The sequence below is a fragment of the Saccopteryx bilineata genome, chromosome 2 (genome assembly GCF_036850765.1).
Source record: "Saccopteryx bilineata isolate mSacBil1 chromosome 2, mSacBil1_pri_phased_curated, whole genome shotgun sequence".
Taxonomy (NCBI): Eukaryota; Metazoa; Chordata; class Mammalia; order Chiroptera; family Emballonuridae; genus Saccopteryx; species Saccopteryx bilineata.
Window position 1 is genome coordinate 154,901,153 of NC_089491.1, and position 15,835 is coordinate 154,916,987.

General features: G+C 45.8%; 1 protein-coding gene across 3 annotated transcripts in view; it reads right to left on the reverse strand.

The window, feature by feature from the left end:
• CACNA1C (calcium voltage-gated channel subunit alpha1 C) overlaps nt 1-15,835 on the reverse strand; it is a 786,403-nt gene that overhangs the window by 653,034 nt on the left and 117,534 nt on the right. The window lies entirely within an intron of this gene.

A 15,835-nucleotide genomic window follows, 5' to 3' on the forward strand; every position in this document is an offset into this window, starting at 1 on the left:
AAATAGAAGGAAAAGAATAAAAGATGTAATAAAGCTTCCTCACTTGGGAGTAGGTATGACTTCTTAGTCACATCTACTGTATATAATTCAAGACCCCCTGTCCATAGTTTCATACACAGGACATCCTCATGCTTCTAAAACCCAAAGCCCTTTTTCTCCGAGGGTTCTGTCTTTGAAGTCATGCAGCAAAGCTGTTTTACACTCTTCCCGCCCCAGCCCCAATATGTTCTTTCTTAAAGAAAATTTAGCTCGGAAATACTCTTTATGCATTTGAGCCTATATTACAATTCCCCCATGCAGCTAACAATAAAGGACTGGACACACAAAGTTGTTCACCTACTGGATTTCAGTTAACCCCTTTGCAATATTCAAGTAATAGTCATTTATAAATGGGATTGAAGGAGTAAACAGATTCTTAATTGGGGGGACTGGGATCAGCAGATCCCCAGACATGCAGAAGTTTATAGAGTCCATCAAAATGCCAAAGCAAAAGGCAGAGGTCTCTCTAAGCACAGGTCTCCTTGTGCCCAGGAGTGCCTGCTCCGGTGATGAGGAAGTGACACTTCTCCCCCTGGGCTCTGCTACATCTATCTCTCACACACGCAGGCACTGGCCCACTGGGGTTACGGGAATCTTTCCCTAGGAGTCTTCGGCTTTGAATTTCAGCTCATTTACTTCTGAGCCTGAAAAACACAAGCTAGATGGCTTTTGTTGTCATTCTATCCTCTCCCCCTCAAGCCGACTCTGACCTAAATGGAACCATGTAGGAGGCACTGACCTGGGCCTGTCCATAGGCCAAGTGTGCCTGAGTGTGACCACACACTGTGACACCTGTGGGCATCCTGAAGGAGAGCTAGGCCCACCTCACAAAGACAGCAGGCCCATGCCGTGGCTTCATCCAACCCAAGAACACTTTTCTTCTGGCCATTTTCTTCTTTGGGATTTTCTGTCCTCTCTCTTCATTCCATTAAAGTCATATGCTAAAGAAATGCCTAGGACAGGCTGTCAGGAAAGTGGCAGCCAATGGCATTGAGAAAACCTGTCCAAATGGACTAAGCTCATCCCACAACTGACTCACGTGGAGGGAAGCAGTGTGTCCTGCCCAAGCCTCACCGGAGGGAGAAAATGGGAAAACCCTACAGCTTTCTGCTGCCCGGTCTGGGAAGAGGTCAAGCTGGGGTCAATGATGCCCTAGAGGTTTCCCAGAATAAGACCAAACTCTACCAAGTAGCTTTTCCAGATGAGGCCAGAAAGGGTGAAATGGTGGCCACGGGGGTTGCCATGACAATCCCCAGGGACTGTCATAACACATTGTTCTCACACAGGCAACAGGTAACTGGTGCTACTTCCCTAGATAAGAAAGCCAGAGAAAGTGTGCTTCCAGGCAAAGTGCCCCCATCCCAAGGCTCTCCCACCCTGTGGTCAGGCCTGGCTACAGTGGCAGTGCAGGGAGATGGGCCCAGGAAGCTGGAGGAAAGAGGCAGGACTCAGGGCCACGAGACTGTCTATGTGTCTCACCACTAGGGTCAGTGCAAAGAACCAATGAAAGTGCAAAGGCTAAGCCTCCCTGCCTCACAGACACTGAACCTTCACAGCCATGTTCACCTTATAGCCCCTGCAAAAGGCCTTCCGACCCATTGACATGGCCCTCACAACCACAGCGTATGTGGCAGGGATGGGGGCAGAGTCTGGGGGTGTCTCCCAGTCATTAACTCCTTCCTGGACCAACAATAAATTCAATGCCACCAACAAAACCTATTTCCTTCATATTCTAATAGCATTACTGACCTTGGCAGTAAACATTCACATCCTTTTATTAAACCTTCAGATATCTTTCCTGATTACAGGTAACCTAAGCAGTGCAAAGCTCAAATGAGATCCAACCAGAGATGTCCCAGTGGACTGTAACATTTTTGTTGTGGAGTTATAAGAGGGGAGGGAATACAGGGTTATTAGAAAGGTTATAGTCTCAGAAATATGATATTCTGATATAATTATAAGGCTATAAAATAACAAAGCTTAACACTCCACAAGGCTAACAAGGTCTCCAGAGAGCCACTATCATAGGTGGGGAAGCTTGGCTGGTGTAGTGGGATGGGAACAACATGACGGCAGGTCATCTCAGGGGAACCACCACCGGCTGGCCCTTCCGATCTGAACTGACCAGAACACTACTCTCTACTCTTGAGCATGACTGAAGGCCAGAGAAGCAAGCTCCTTGTCCATGATGCCAAGACAGTCTGTGACAGACTGATGTTTGAGATCCACCCAGCACCAGCCCTCACATCACCTGCTTCCTTCCTTCTATCTATGTCTTGGAAACAACCTCAGCTCCATGGACCATGGGCTCTCTGCTTTTGTGTCAGTGCCCAGGAAACTCAGGGGGCCACACTGTGAAACCAATGAAGTTAGCCTCCATATGCCTACCCTTCCACCACCACCCCCCACACACATGCACGCATACACACACGCACGCATGCACACACATGCATTATATTCTACCACCCTGCATCAACCCTTCCTGTTGTAGAGTGCAAGTGGCAAAAAGCCTTTGTAAATTCAAGGCTTAGCAAAAGGCTAAGTTCTCCCCCCTCCACCTCCATATTGGCTATGATGCTGAGTATTTGCACCCACTTCACTTGCTTGCTTAAGTTGCTGGAAGCAATTTACATGCCCTTCCTCTCACTCTGTTTGTTCAGATGTTGGTTGATTTCCCTTAAGCATGGTGGGGGGATTCCTGTTTATGCCTTGGGAGAGTTCCTGTTTTAGCCTCAGATGTGTAACTTTGTATCAAGGACTTCCTTGATTTGCATATGGCTATATAATAAAGCAAACTGGGGCTATGAGGCGCTCGGATACTGCAGTCAGCATTGAAGAGGCATCTGGATCCCATCCCTTTTTCTTTTTTTTGCATTTTTCTGAAGCTGGAAACAGGGAGAGACAGTCAGACAGACTCCCGCATGCGCCCGACCGGGATCCACCCGGCACGCCCACCATGGGGCGATGCTCTGCCCACCAGGGGGCGATGCTCTGCCCCTCCGAGGCGTCCCTCTGCCACGACCAGAACCACTCTAGCGCCTGGGGCAGAGGCCACAGAGCCATCCCCAGCGCCCGGGCCATCTTTGCTCCAATGGAGCCTTGGCTGCAGGAGGGGAAGAGAGAGACAGAGAGGAAGGCGCGGTGGAGGGGTGGAGAAGCAAATGGGCGCTTCTCCTGTGTGCCCTGGCCGGGAATCGAGCCCAAGTCCTCTGCACGCTAGGCCGATGCTCTACCGCTGAGCCAACCGGCCAGGGCCCTTTTTCTTAATAAGTCTGTTTTCTTAATTCTGCACCATTCTCACTAAAGACCCAGAATTACGAGCTGCGCTGGTCTGCGGCACCTTCCAATGCTGCCACCATCTCCACCACGCTGTTCGCCATCTTCTTCCTGTTTTCATGCTCCCCAAATAAAGTCTGCTCACCCCTTTGCATGTCCACGCAGACCTCAAGGGATCAAACCAGCTGTTCTGATTAACAATCCATGTGAACACAGGCTGGAGAGGAGCCAGTCCTCCCCAACTCCTACTAAAATTCTGTGTCCTGGGATGTCCATTTCCACCAACCACCTCAAGTCTCCCATCTCAACTTGAGCCTTACTTGTCTTCCTTACAGAACTAGAGCCCTTTGGCCCCTTGTACCTGTGTTACTTGGCCAAACTCAATTCCTTTCTCCAGGAATCCTGGTCATTCCTAGCCCCTAACTCATGCCTCCTGACTTCAGCTGGGGACTTGGGAACCATTAGCAATTTCTTTGGGGTGTCCCTTTAATTTTCTACTGACTGTTACCTCTTCCCAGATTTTCAAGCTCAAACTCCACCCCGGTTGCACTCATCTCTCTCAGGATCACGCACATCCATCTAGGAGACTCCTAATATCTCCTTTTTTAGCGCTACCTGCCAAACAGCACTCTGTATCTTCTCACCCTCTGCGACCTCGTGTCCATCTCTGAAGACAGAACTCCACCCCCTTGGCTGGAGTTAAAACTTGCACTCCTCTCTGTAACCCCACCGCCTTCTGCCTTCCTCTAGTCTGCCTAATCAATAGCCCCCCCCCAGTTTCCAATCTGTCCTGTACCAACAAACCCATCTCCTCTTTTTTCATTCACAATCAAAATTTTTGAAAGAATGGTCCACATGTGCCCCCCACCCCATTTCTTGCTCACCATGCCTCAGCTTTGTACAGTCTGACTGCACAACCAGCATTCCAAACCACCCTTGGACTTGACTGAAGATACCCAAATCATCCAATCCAGTGGGGTTTCCCCAGTTCCCATCTTCCCCGTCCACTACTCCATTCAACACTGAGAGCACCGGCCTCTCCCTGCCCTCCCTGGCTCCACGGTAGCAATGTTCCCCTCCCACCTTCCTGACCACTCTGGCTCTATCTCCTCTATTTCATCCCCTTCCAGTCATGTAAGGGCTCTGTCTTCAGCCTTTTCATCATTTCCTTTCGTACATTTTTATAGCTTCAACGATCACCTTTAAAAAGAAATGATAGGCCCTGACCGGTTGGCTCAGTGGTAGAGCGTCGGCCTGGCATGCAAGGGGTCCCGGGTTCGATTCCCGGCCAGGGCACACAGGAGAAGCACCCATCTGCTTCTCCACCCCTCCCCCTCTCCTTCCTCTCTGTCTCTCTCTTCCCCTCCCACAGCGAGGCTCCATTGGAGCAAAGATGGCCCCGGCGCTGGGGATGGCTCCTTGACCTCTGCCCCAGGCGATAGAGTGGCTCTGGTTGCAACAGAGCAAGGCCCCGGAGGGGCAGAGCATCGCCCCCTGGTGGGCATGCCGGGTGGATCCCAGTCGGGCGCACGCGGGAGTCTGTCTGACTGTCTCTCACCATTTCCAGCTTTGGAAAAATACAAAAAAAAAAAAAAAAAAGAAATGATATTTCTGCCTGTATACTGGGATACCTTCCATCTGCCCTCCACCTAGAAAACCAAAGGGCTCCCTTTTCCTCTTGCTTCTGCTGAGAAAAATCCCTTCTTCTCTCTCTTGCCTGGACTATGGAAAAAGCCTCAGAACTGTCCCTCTACCTGTGTCTTCACACCCCCACCTCCTCCTCTACCCTGCTGCCTGACCAGTCTTCTGCAGGAGCCACTCGGATGACACACCATTCCCTCACTCACAGTAAATGGCGCTCCACTGCCTACCAAGTGGGATGCAAAACCAACCCAGTATGAGGGCTCTCTACATGTTATCCTCTTCCTGCCACCCCATCCTTCTCTCCCCTCTCTCCCCCACACAAAACCTGTGCTCTAAGGAAGTTCAACTCACTATCCCTTTAAAATTCAATGCATATGCCTATCAACACATTATTGACTACACCACTCTCTGTGTCGGGAATGTTCACCCTTCCTAACTACCCTATTTCTATCCCTCTTTCAAGGTTCAGCTATGTGACCACCTTCATATATGCTTTCTCCACATATCCCATAAGACTATATCACCCTCTTTCTTTAAACCTGTGAGCTTTTCATCTTTACCTCCTGCAACATCAAGCACATTCTTTTATTATAATGTGGGTGTCTATGTCTCTGTGCATGTTCATGTGTACCTTACCTTCTAGTAGACTATACACTCCCTAAAGGAAGGGATCATTGAGGGGTTGTTGCTTGATTCCAGATCTCCTGGAACCCGGAGGTCCTATGAACAAACTGTCTCACATACAGCAGACGCTCAACAACATTTAGTGAATGACTAACCATCCCAATTCCGGGAGGGAAGAAAACAAATGAGGATTATTTCATCACAACTGGCACAAGATACCTTGTTTTCAGAGGCATTTCACAGGCAATTTATCCTGGGGAAAGGCTTCTTATCTCCAGGTCTTTCAGACAGCTAGGCACAGGTCAAAATTTTTGGTTTTCAAACAACTGAAAAACAGAGCCACAAGATCCTATCCACTGCCATCCAAATACAAGATCTGAGTCACCTTAATTTTCTAGGATGTGGCATCAGAGCCCCACAGGGTGTCTTGAGCAGCCAGACATGGTGACAGAGGCTTTGACCTCAGAGAGGTCATTCAGCTCTGGACAATGGCCAAGATACCCCTGTAAACAGGACAAGGGAGGAATTAACCAATAGTTGGATTAAACTAAGTGTATTGTCCTTCAAAGTACCTGACCTGCATTTCTGTCTTAGCATACTGAACTGTGCTAATCAGAAAAATAAACATACAAACACACACACTTATGCCCCAGGTGAACCCACCAATCAGAGAGCTGGGTATGGGGTGAAAAGATGCAAAGGCTCCTGAGGGTTTGGCAGATACGAGGCTTTAAGAGTAGCATATCAGTGAGGACTCGGAGCCCTAACAGATGATACAGTGCAGCTCCAGAAAGAACACGGATCAAGAGTCAAGAAATGGGGGTTCTGCCCTAATCTGTCACCAGAAAGCCGTACAACTTTCACAGGGTTCCTTTCAGGAGTAAATGAAATAACGTCTGTAAGCCCACCAAGAATAAATGTACAATCAAGTCTAACATACAATATTCACTCAAAAATAAACAAACAAAAAAAATCTCACTTTTTTTTCCTTCACTAATCAGGCAAGTTGTTCAGATTCTCTAAGTCCAGATTTCTTCATCTGAACAGAAGAGAATAATAAAACTTGTCCCACTTTTTCAATGGATTTATTTTAAAGAACAGAGGAAATAGTAGACAGATTTTTTTTTCCTACATTTTTTCCCACCCTTTCTACATGTTACATGTGTGAGGAGCAGGCAAGGGCCCTGGGTTCTCCCCACAGGCAGCTCCAAAGCCAGGAGACAGAGACCGTTCCCCAGCCAGGCCATGCTGCCCCCCACCAGCACAGACATGGCGGTCACTAAGGAAGACTCGGCCAACCACACTGCAGGGAGCCAACATCTCTCAGGGTCCTGACGAATGCCGGATTGGACACTTCTGTCCACAGGCATAGACGCTCCTAGACTAGTCAGACAGGCAGATGGAGAGACGGCAACAGATAGACTAAATAGCTTGTCTTGTCAAACACCCATTTCCTGTCAAATTACGAAGACCAGTTGGCACGGAGGTGAACACTGAGCTGGATCTGGAGAACTTCATTATTTTTGGAGCAGAGGCAGCAGCGTCACTCCTCAACAAAAGGCAGCTGCTAAATTGTTAAACACCTAATTAAAGTCCAATATCTGATATAGGCACTGGAAGCCCAAAGAAAATATCAGACTCTCATTACTGACACCATGAAATTTCCTAATACTATGTTGTTGTCTGCACAGGACTCAAACTTGCAGAGCCACACAAGGAAATGGGCTCTTAACACTAAAAGGTTGTATTTCAGACCCAGCATTCCATTCCTAGGTACATACCCAAAGAACTGAAATCAAGGTCTCAGAGTCCTGCTAATGTTCACAGAAACATTAGTCACAACAGCCGAAAGGTGAAACAACCCAAGTGTCCATCAACTGATGAGTGGATAAACAAAATGCGGTCAAGACTAACAATAGAATATTATTCAGCCATGAAAAGAAATGGAGTTCTCATATATGTTACAACATGAATGGTCCCTGAAAACATTATGCTCAGTGAAATAGGACAAACACAAAAGGACGAATATTGTGTGATCCTACTTCTATCAAATAGATATCTACAATAGGAAAATTCAGTGACAGAAAGATTAGGGGTAACCAGAGGCTGGAGAAAGGGAGGAATGGAGAGCTACTGCCTAGTGGTTACAGAGTTTCTGTGTGGAGTGATGAAAAGGTTTTGTTAAAGAAATAGTAGTAACAGCTGTCGAACATTGTGAATATGATTAATGCCACTGAGTTGTATATATATAATTAAGAATGGTCAAAATGGCAAATTTTGTTATATATGTATTACAACAATTAAAAAAAAGTGTTTAAATGTCATAATTCACATCCTATTCAACCATCAGTAGATATAACCTAGCTCTACTGAAATAGTTAAAAGAAATAAATGTTAAAACCACACTTCATGTAACTAAAAGTGTTTAATCCCACCTACAAGTGACACCCAGGTCCCTAACTAATTTCACATGCTTCCTTTTAACTCCATCATTTATCATGTAGATTGGTCACAACATACCTAAATCTGAGATGCATGAAGTGTGCCACCAACAGTTAAGATTACACAGTGAACTGCAATTGTAGAATTATCACTGTCAATAAGGTATGAAATCCATAGACACAGAAAGTAAATTCGTGGCTGTGAGAGGCTAGAGGGAGGGGAATGGAAAGTGACCGCCCGTGAGTTTCAGGCTTTCTTTAGGAGTGATGAAAATAGGAAGACATTAGACAGTGGTGATGACTGTGCAGCTCTGTAAAAATACTAAAAACCACTAAACTGTACACTTTAAAGGGTGAATTTTATGGTATGTGAATTATAGCTCCAGAGATGTTATTTTACAATTAATAACTAAGTAAATAAGCCATGAAGTCCAGGGAGCTCAGCTTATAAGGATGGTCCTCTGAACTCATCAGAATCTTGTTTGAGAATGGAGAGTGTCTATTTTCCAAGAGGAAATTGCTGAGAAAATACTGCAAGAATGGACGGGGAAGCAAGGCCACGTCATGAAATGCTAAAAGTACTTTCAGGTTGGGAAACAGAGGACCAAAGACCTTAAGTAATGTGGTCAAGGTCACCCCAACATACTGGAACTGGAGTTAAATCAAGGTATTTTAGACTTTCAAAGCATATGTTCTTTCTCTCCTCCATGTGGGGAAGAGGAGAAGGAGGAACCTGCTGTCCCTCCATCTTGGAGAAAACTACCTTGAGTTAGCCTCGTGGAACCTTGCTTGGGTTTGCTCTGTGGAAACTCGGATGCCAGTGTCTGCTGGTCATGTGTCGTGGACAAACAGCTGAACGCCTGTTCTTCTTGGTGGCTGCTGTGTGGTCACTACATGCCTCTCCCTGAGGTCCCATTCCCAGAGTTTCTGCCTGGGCCCTCTTTGGTTCCTCAGGCCCTTCAATAGGCCTTCATAGAAGACCTTGATCAGTGAGCCAGGGCTCTGAGGTGAGCACTTCATGACATGGCCTTGCTTCCCCGTCCATTCTTGCAGTATTTTCTCAGGAATTTCCTCTTGGAAAATAGACACTCTCCATTCTCAAACAAGATTCTGATGAGTTCAGAGGACCATCCTTATAAGCTGAGCTCCCTGGACTTCATGCCTTATTTACTTAGTTATTAATTGTAAAATAACATCTCTGGAGCTATAATTCACATACCATAAAATTCACCCTTTAAAGTGTACAGCTTAGTGGTTTTTAGTATTTTTACAGAGCTGCACAGTCATCACCACTGTCTAATGTCTTCCTATTTTCAACACCCCTAAAGAAAGCCTGAAACTCACAGGCGGTCACTTTCCATTCCCCTCCCTCCAGCCTCTCACAGCCACGAATTTACCGGTTTGAAAGCCCGGGCTTGTACACACAAGAAGCAACTACTACCTTCCTGCTCCTTGTACCCCTTCCTCTCTTTATCTCTCTCTCCTCTCTCTCTCTTTCTAAAATCAATTTTGAAAGTAATTTAAAAAATAAAAATATTTTTAAGGATGACATGATACTAAGCATCGACAACAATGCTAAAGACACCAGGCATTCAATAAGTGGTAATTATGACTCCTACTCCATTCTAGAACTACAAACAGGTAGATGTTATTCTTCATTATAGTTTATTTCTTAAAATAAAAATGCAAACATAAAGGCTCCATAGATCATAGGGTCACACGTTGGGGGGGGGGTTGACGTAGGAACAAGGCACATATTTAAATACTTGTTTCTGAGACCACTTTTTGATAACGAGATTATTTTTGCTTTGGGAAACTAAAGGCTAATCTGTCACTTAATTCAGGGCAACCCTAGAATCTATGTAAACACAATTAATTAAATAATAAAATAATAATAATCTGTCACTTAAGATGTGAAATTGAAGTTCTTTCTTATTTTGATGTCTCTTGAGATGAAAGTGTTCCCTCCCTTTCTCTATAAACCTCTAGAACTTTTGCTATATGAAACAATTAGTTTATTTTCCAAAGCCAAGGTTTACATTTAAAGCAAGGTTTTATTTTCCCAGCAGTCTGTCTTTCTGTAATGAGGGGCTGTGTTTAGGTTTGGGGAATTCATGTCAGAAACACGAACAGTTCGCTTGCCCACGTGGTGTCCTCCCTGCTCTCCATGGCCCTATGTCCAGATAGTCACACCACTGAAGGGCTGCTTGACCAGTCTGGCTTTGGACCTTAGGCTGAAGGCAAGAACGCCTGTGTCACAGCCATGAGAAGATGGCAGCATGGCAGTGGACAGTTGCTGGACTGGACGCCCTGCAGCCCCAACGGTCCTGGGTCCTAGTGGCCTCAGGACGGTTGACAGAATGCCAGGACTCTCCTGACTGAGTTCTCGCTTCTCCCCTGATTATTCTGGTTATTAGCCAGAGCGCCTCAGATTCTATTTCTCTGTGTTTTCACTACCATCATTGAAACGCTGAATGTCAGCCATCCAACGACATGCACGAAGCTGTTAAAAATGCTTGGGAAGTTGTTTCGTGGCAGTCCTTGTTCAAAGCCCAGTGCTCCGCTCCCTGATAATAACTGAAACCTGCAGAGTAATGCACACTCATTCTCCCATTCAGCACCTCACTGCTGCCCTGTGAATCCAACAAGCTAAAGACCATCCTCTCCAATTGCATGGATTTGAAGGATGAGGCCTGATTCCTTCAAAACTCTCAGAGAAAGAAGATACAGTCATTTTGCTAGCTGAAGCCTTATTTATTTTTATTTTGTTCTTTTTTTTTTCTTTTTTTTTTTCTTTTTGCTAACTACTATAATTGAAAGGTTTTAGACCAACATGGATTATTTTGGAAGGAAATATATGTATGTAAAACTACTGGACATGACACAGAGGTAACAAGTAAATAGAGCTTAATTGAGTAATCAAGTCAACATTTCTGCCCACAAGCAATACCAGGAAGAACAATCATTTGCTGTCTGGATTTTGGTGTGGTTCTCTAAAGGACAGGAGACACAATTGTTTTATTTTTCTTTTACTAGGTTCAAGCGGGCAACACCAAGTGCAGCTGAGTGTATGAAGAGAAACAGAAACCCTGTTGGCAAATTGGCAGATTGAATATTTTATGAAATTATTGCAATAATTTCTAAAATGGTGGCTTACTCCAGGGATTTCCAAGTCCACATCTGTAAGCACAGCCTGAATCATGCCTCTGTGGAAAAGCTAAGACCAAGTGAGCCTCCAAGGCCTTCCAGGTCCTGGGAGACAAAGTGCGAGAGTATCAACAAGTCAGCCAATAAACCCTTCGAGGATGATGGGAATGGCAAAAGGCAGAGATCCTAGATGAATTCCCTAGCATGTGCTGAATTTAAGCCACCACTTCTAATTTCAATGTCCCCCCAGGGAAGAGAGAAGTGTCCTAGAAGACCAGCCCTGAAAAGGAAGCAAGGAGAAACCTTTGTTCTTCCAACTCAGGTGCACTCTATGGTCTGTCCACTGGCCAGCTACAACCTCAATGTCTCCTCCGTTCCTGCCTGCAGTTATTCTGTGTCTCTGTGACCTGGCCAACAGCAAAGCCAGCCAGTCCACAAAGCACACCCAACAGTTCATCCGGGGAAGTCCTATAGCAAGTCTGGCCTCTCGTCACCCTAATCTCTCCAAGGGGCCAAAACAAGCCTAGATTGGGGAGGAAAGGAGAATAAAACAGACTTGGAGGCACATCCATTCACAGACAAAAGAGTGATTCGCATTTTGTCAGAGTTCCTTATGGACGTTTATAAACTTTGACTGTGCAGTCTAAAAAAAAAAAAAAACCAACTATATTTAAACCTTTCCAATGATAGATATCCCATCCCACCCCAAACAAACACACTGTTTCCAAACCTAACATCTCAGAAATGCTTTTAAGCCAGTAAAAAGGTGGAGGCTGGGGGTGCAGGGAGTACAAGGAGAGGATGAGAGGGTTACTAGGAGGTTTATAACCAGGAACACTAAACAATGCACTCTTCGAGGGTTTAACCCACACCAAGTGTGGTCAAGAGAGAGCAGGTGGGAGAAGAAACTGAAGAACTCTTCTGTCACACCCCTGCCTGAGTGACTGCCTCTTTAAGAGCCTCTGTTTTCTCATCTAGAAACAGAGTTTTATCCTTCTGCCCATCAGATGTTCTGATCTTATAAAAAGCAGATTCCCAGAGACATTTCATTTACTCTATGCCTGTTTGACAAACCCTTCAAAGCCCACTAGTCTAGAGTCACCCTCACCCGACTCCGTCTCACGCGCATACAAATACACAGGACAGCACAAGAAGACTGTTTTAAAGTGGGCATATTATGGAGAGCATGGTATGGTCGGATTTCCAGAAGGGGTGGGACTGAGAGGTTTTGGCTTCCTTCCAGTTAACCCTCCCTTTCCTCATCATCTGTTCAAAAGCCAAGTTAACTATTCCTTTCATTTCTTTGGTCTCTAAATTTAATTCAGCTCCACAAGTAGTAGTAAATGTGTTCCCCAGACTGCCCTACAGACACCCTACCTTGGCCAGCAATCAGCGGGGGCTCTTCCTGTGTTCCGCCACCTCCCGAAGGCCCCCTCCAGCAGCCCCCAGCCATCTCACTGCTGGGCTGCTGGCAGAGGCCCTGCTGGGCTAGAGCTGCAGCCAAGCCCTTGGCTCCCATGGCTCCTGGGAACCTGAGACCCCACGCCAGTGCCTTTCTTGCCCCAAGCAGCTGCCTGCGAGTGCCCCTTAAAACCTGACAGGAAAGAGCAAGGAAGTCTGTTGAGATGTGACATTGAGCCCGTGGGGGGCTGGTCTTGAACGAATCAGCACTTCATCCAGAAACTAAAACACTTGAAGACCTTTTCCGTAAAAGCTGGGCTCTAGTTTCATACAATCACAAGCATTACTCCAGCTCTCCATGTTGCTTTTTCCGTGATGGGTTCCATTCAAGTCTATGCACCTGGCTTTCCAACAGCAGTGAAAGGTGTTTCATCTTCCCAGAGAGATTCTGTCACTTTCTTTTTATACAGTATCTAACCTTGAGGTGCATGTAAACAGGTGTTTACTAAATTATTTTAATGACAGTCATGGCTTGGAGTGTCGCTTCATTATCAAAATGTTTAACACTCACGTAGCTAAATATTTAGCACCTGATACTTTGTAGAACAATTCCCACGCCTTTTTCCTGTCCGTCTTCTGCTGGTCTTCTGCTCTCCTCCACAGTGCCCATCATTAGCTAGGGCAACAGTGAGGATGGACTCTAGAAATGATCTACATCAGTGTAACTATTTTGCTAATTAGTCTCATTGTTAAGTCTCTAGTGTTTCCCAAACAATCTACCATCTTTCTTTAGTCCACATTAGAAAATAAAATTATCCCCCAATTTTTCGATGCTGAGCAGACTTCAGAGTCCTGGAAGGAACTGTTGGGAGGACACGGCTGACCAGTAACCACTAGATAACAAACAGCTACAACCCCAGACAGGAAGAATGACTGTAAAAGGAAGAAAAGAGCTGGCAGCCACTCCCTCACCCTCTCTTAACACGTGGCAAGGGTTTTGCAGACCTCATAGAACTTGACACAACAGCTAAGAAAGTCCAATGAAAAAAGGGACAGGAAGGAAAACACCAGGAGTTGGAAAACATCACTGAAAGTGAGAACAAACCTCAGCGACTTGCTATCCTAGGCCTGGGAGCTTTCTGCCACTTCCCAGCAGGAGACCAGCCAGGCTCATAAACAGAAATCAGCGGTGAAGTGTACCAAGTTGTTTTTGTTTTTTTCCCCTAATAAAGTTAGAAAAATATTCTCTTGTCTTTGAGCTGACAAGCTTTGTAACCCTATAGGTTACAAATTTCAGGTTGCCTCATGCTCCACCGGCCTCTCTGGTAAAGCCATCCATGGTAAATCAGGGAGAAAATTAATACAGTCATAACAAGTTCAGCTAATCGCCCAAAAGGCTCCCTTAAGGCTCTGTAAGAGGCTCTGTGCGAGAGGTAAACAGAAGTCTGAGGTAAGAGTGTGCAATAGAGTGGGAGAAATCCAAACTGGGTTTTCATTGCCAGAGGCTGGCAAAGTCACCAAGAGACTCAGTCATACTGGGGAAGGTGGGGGTGGCATGGGGACACACACTGGTCTTTGGGGTTCTCTGCACTGGGGCAGGTGTGGGCGTGATGAAAGAGGCACTAGCAGTCAGGTAATTCTCTCCAAACCCTCCAGACATCTTTTCTCACCAAAGCCAAGAGGAGTGCCCCCGATCTGACTCCTAAGCCCTGGAGCACCACCTACTGGGAGAGGCAGAAACTACAGCCTTTTTAGGTCTTGCTGGGTCTGCATTCATTGGTTCCTGCAGACAAGCTTACATTCAGTCCTGTATCAGGCCCAGAATGAATCCGGGCCTGTACTAGAAAGTGTGAGTGAAAAGATCGGCAGGACCTCAAAATCCCCGTTCAGTATGCTCCTTGGACTCCTTCAGTCTAGGTCTTATCTCGGGCAGTTTTAAGTCAAAAAGAAAACTGAAGGAAAAGTCCTAAATCATCACCAAGACTCTGAGAGATGACTCCAGAAGCTAATAGCTCACCATTTCATTTGCAGAGTCCTGTACCTGCAGAAAAGCATCTACCTGTAGAAAACAATTCTCCACTTAATATGCAGGTAGAAAGGTCCAAACAGTCATAGGAGACTGCATTACCAATATTCCTCTCTGTAGCAAACTGGGTCCCCAAAGTGCAGTAGGCTCTTGCGTAATCTATTTAAAAGTTTTCCCTATTCTGTGTGTGTGTGTATGTATGTAAAAGTTTTCCCTATTCTGTGTGTGTGTGTGTAAATGTGTGTGTACAAGAACACATTTAAACACTGTTAGCTATGGTCTACAGAAATAACTGATTCTTGTAATATAGTCTATTAGGTAGCATTCTGGTGTGCTGGAAAGAATCTGAACAATATTAGAAATGATATTCTGAACTGCAATAGCCCTTTTTCTCCAGTTTCCTCCATGGAGTATCCTGAAAAAGAAAAGCTAATGTCATGCTTTCTTTAACCTGTACAAGTTGAGGTGCAAGCAACATCGTCCTTTGATCATTTGTAAAGAGAGTTAACTGTGGTCATTATTATTCCTTATGGTTATTAAATTGCTGTCCTGCTAAGTATATAGTTGAAAAGGAAGCACAATGTGTCTTCCACTCCCAGAACATGTTTCTCCCCTCTGTCCTGTCTCCAGCAGATACAAGACTTACTGATATTTTATTTGTCAAATGATTGACTAATAAGAAACTCATGTGCTAGCTGGAGACCACAATGGAAAATAGGTCCAGAAAAGTGGGAGGCAAGTGTGAGGTCGGAGTTGATAGGACACTAGAGGGGAGGCAAGGCCCACATGAGCCATTTCCAGCCTGAAACCCAGGGTCAGAAGCCAGTCCCACAGGGGAACTTCCAGGCTGTTCCCCTGCACTGACCACCACCACCATACCTGGACTCTCAGTACACACATGGGGGCGGCGGCAGAGACAGAGAGAGAGAGGAGAGAGAGGATCTGGGGAAGGAAGGGCTGACACGTTCAGTGCCCCTGGTGCCTTCAACCCTGTCAAGATGAGAAGCCCCACCACTGGCAACTTTTTAGGTTCCCCACTCTTTGGTCTGTCACCATCACTGCTCTGACATCATCATTTGGCTTCTCCTCTCTCTCTTGAAACTCTAACCCCCCATTACATTTCATTATCCTTTTGGTTATGAAGTCATAAACCACCCTTTCCTTGTAAATATGCATGCTCTTCCAGGTCTGCCGCTCCCCGCCTTCATCACTTGCCTCCTCTTCTCTCCCCAAGACA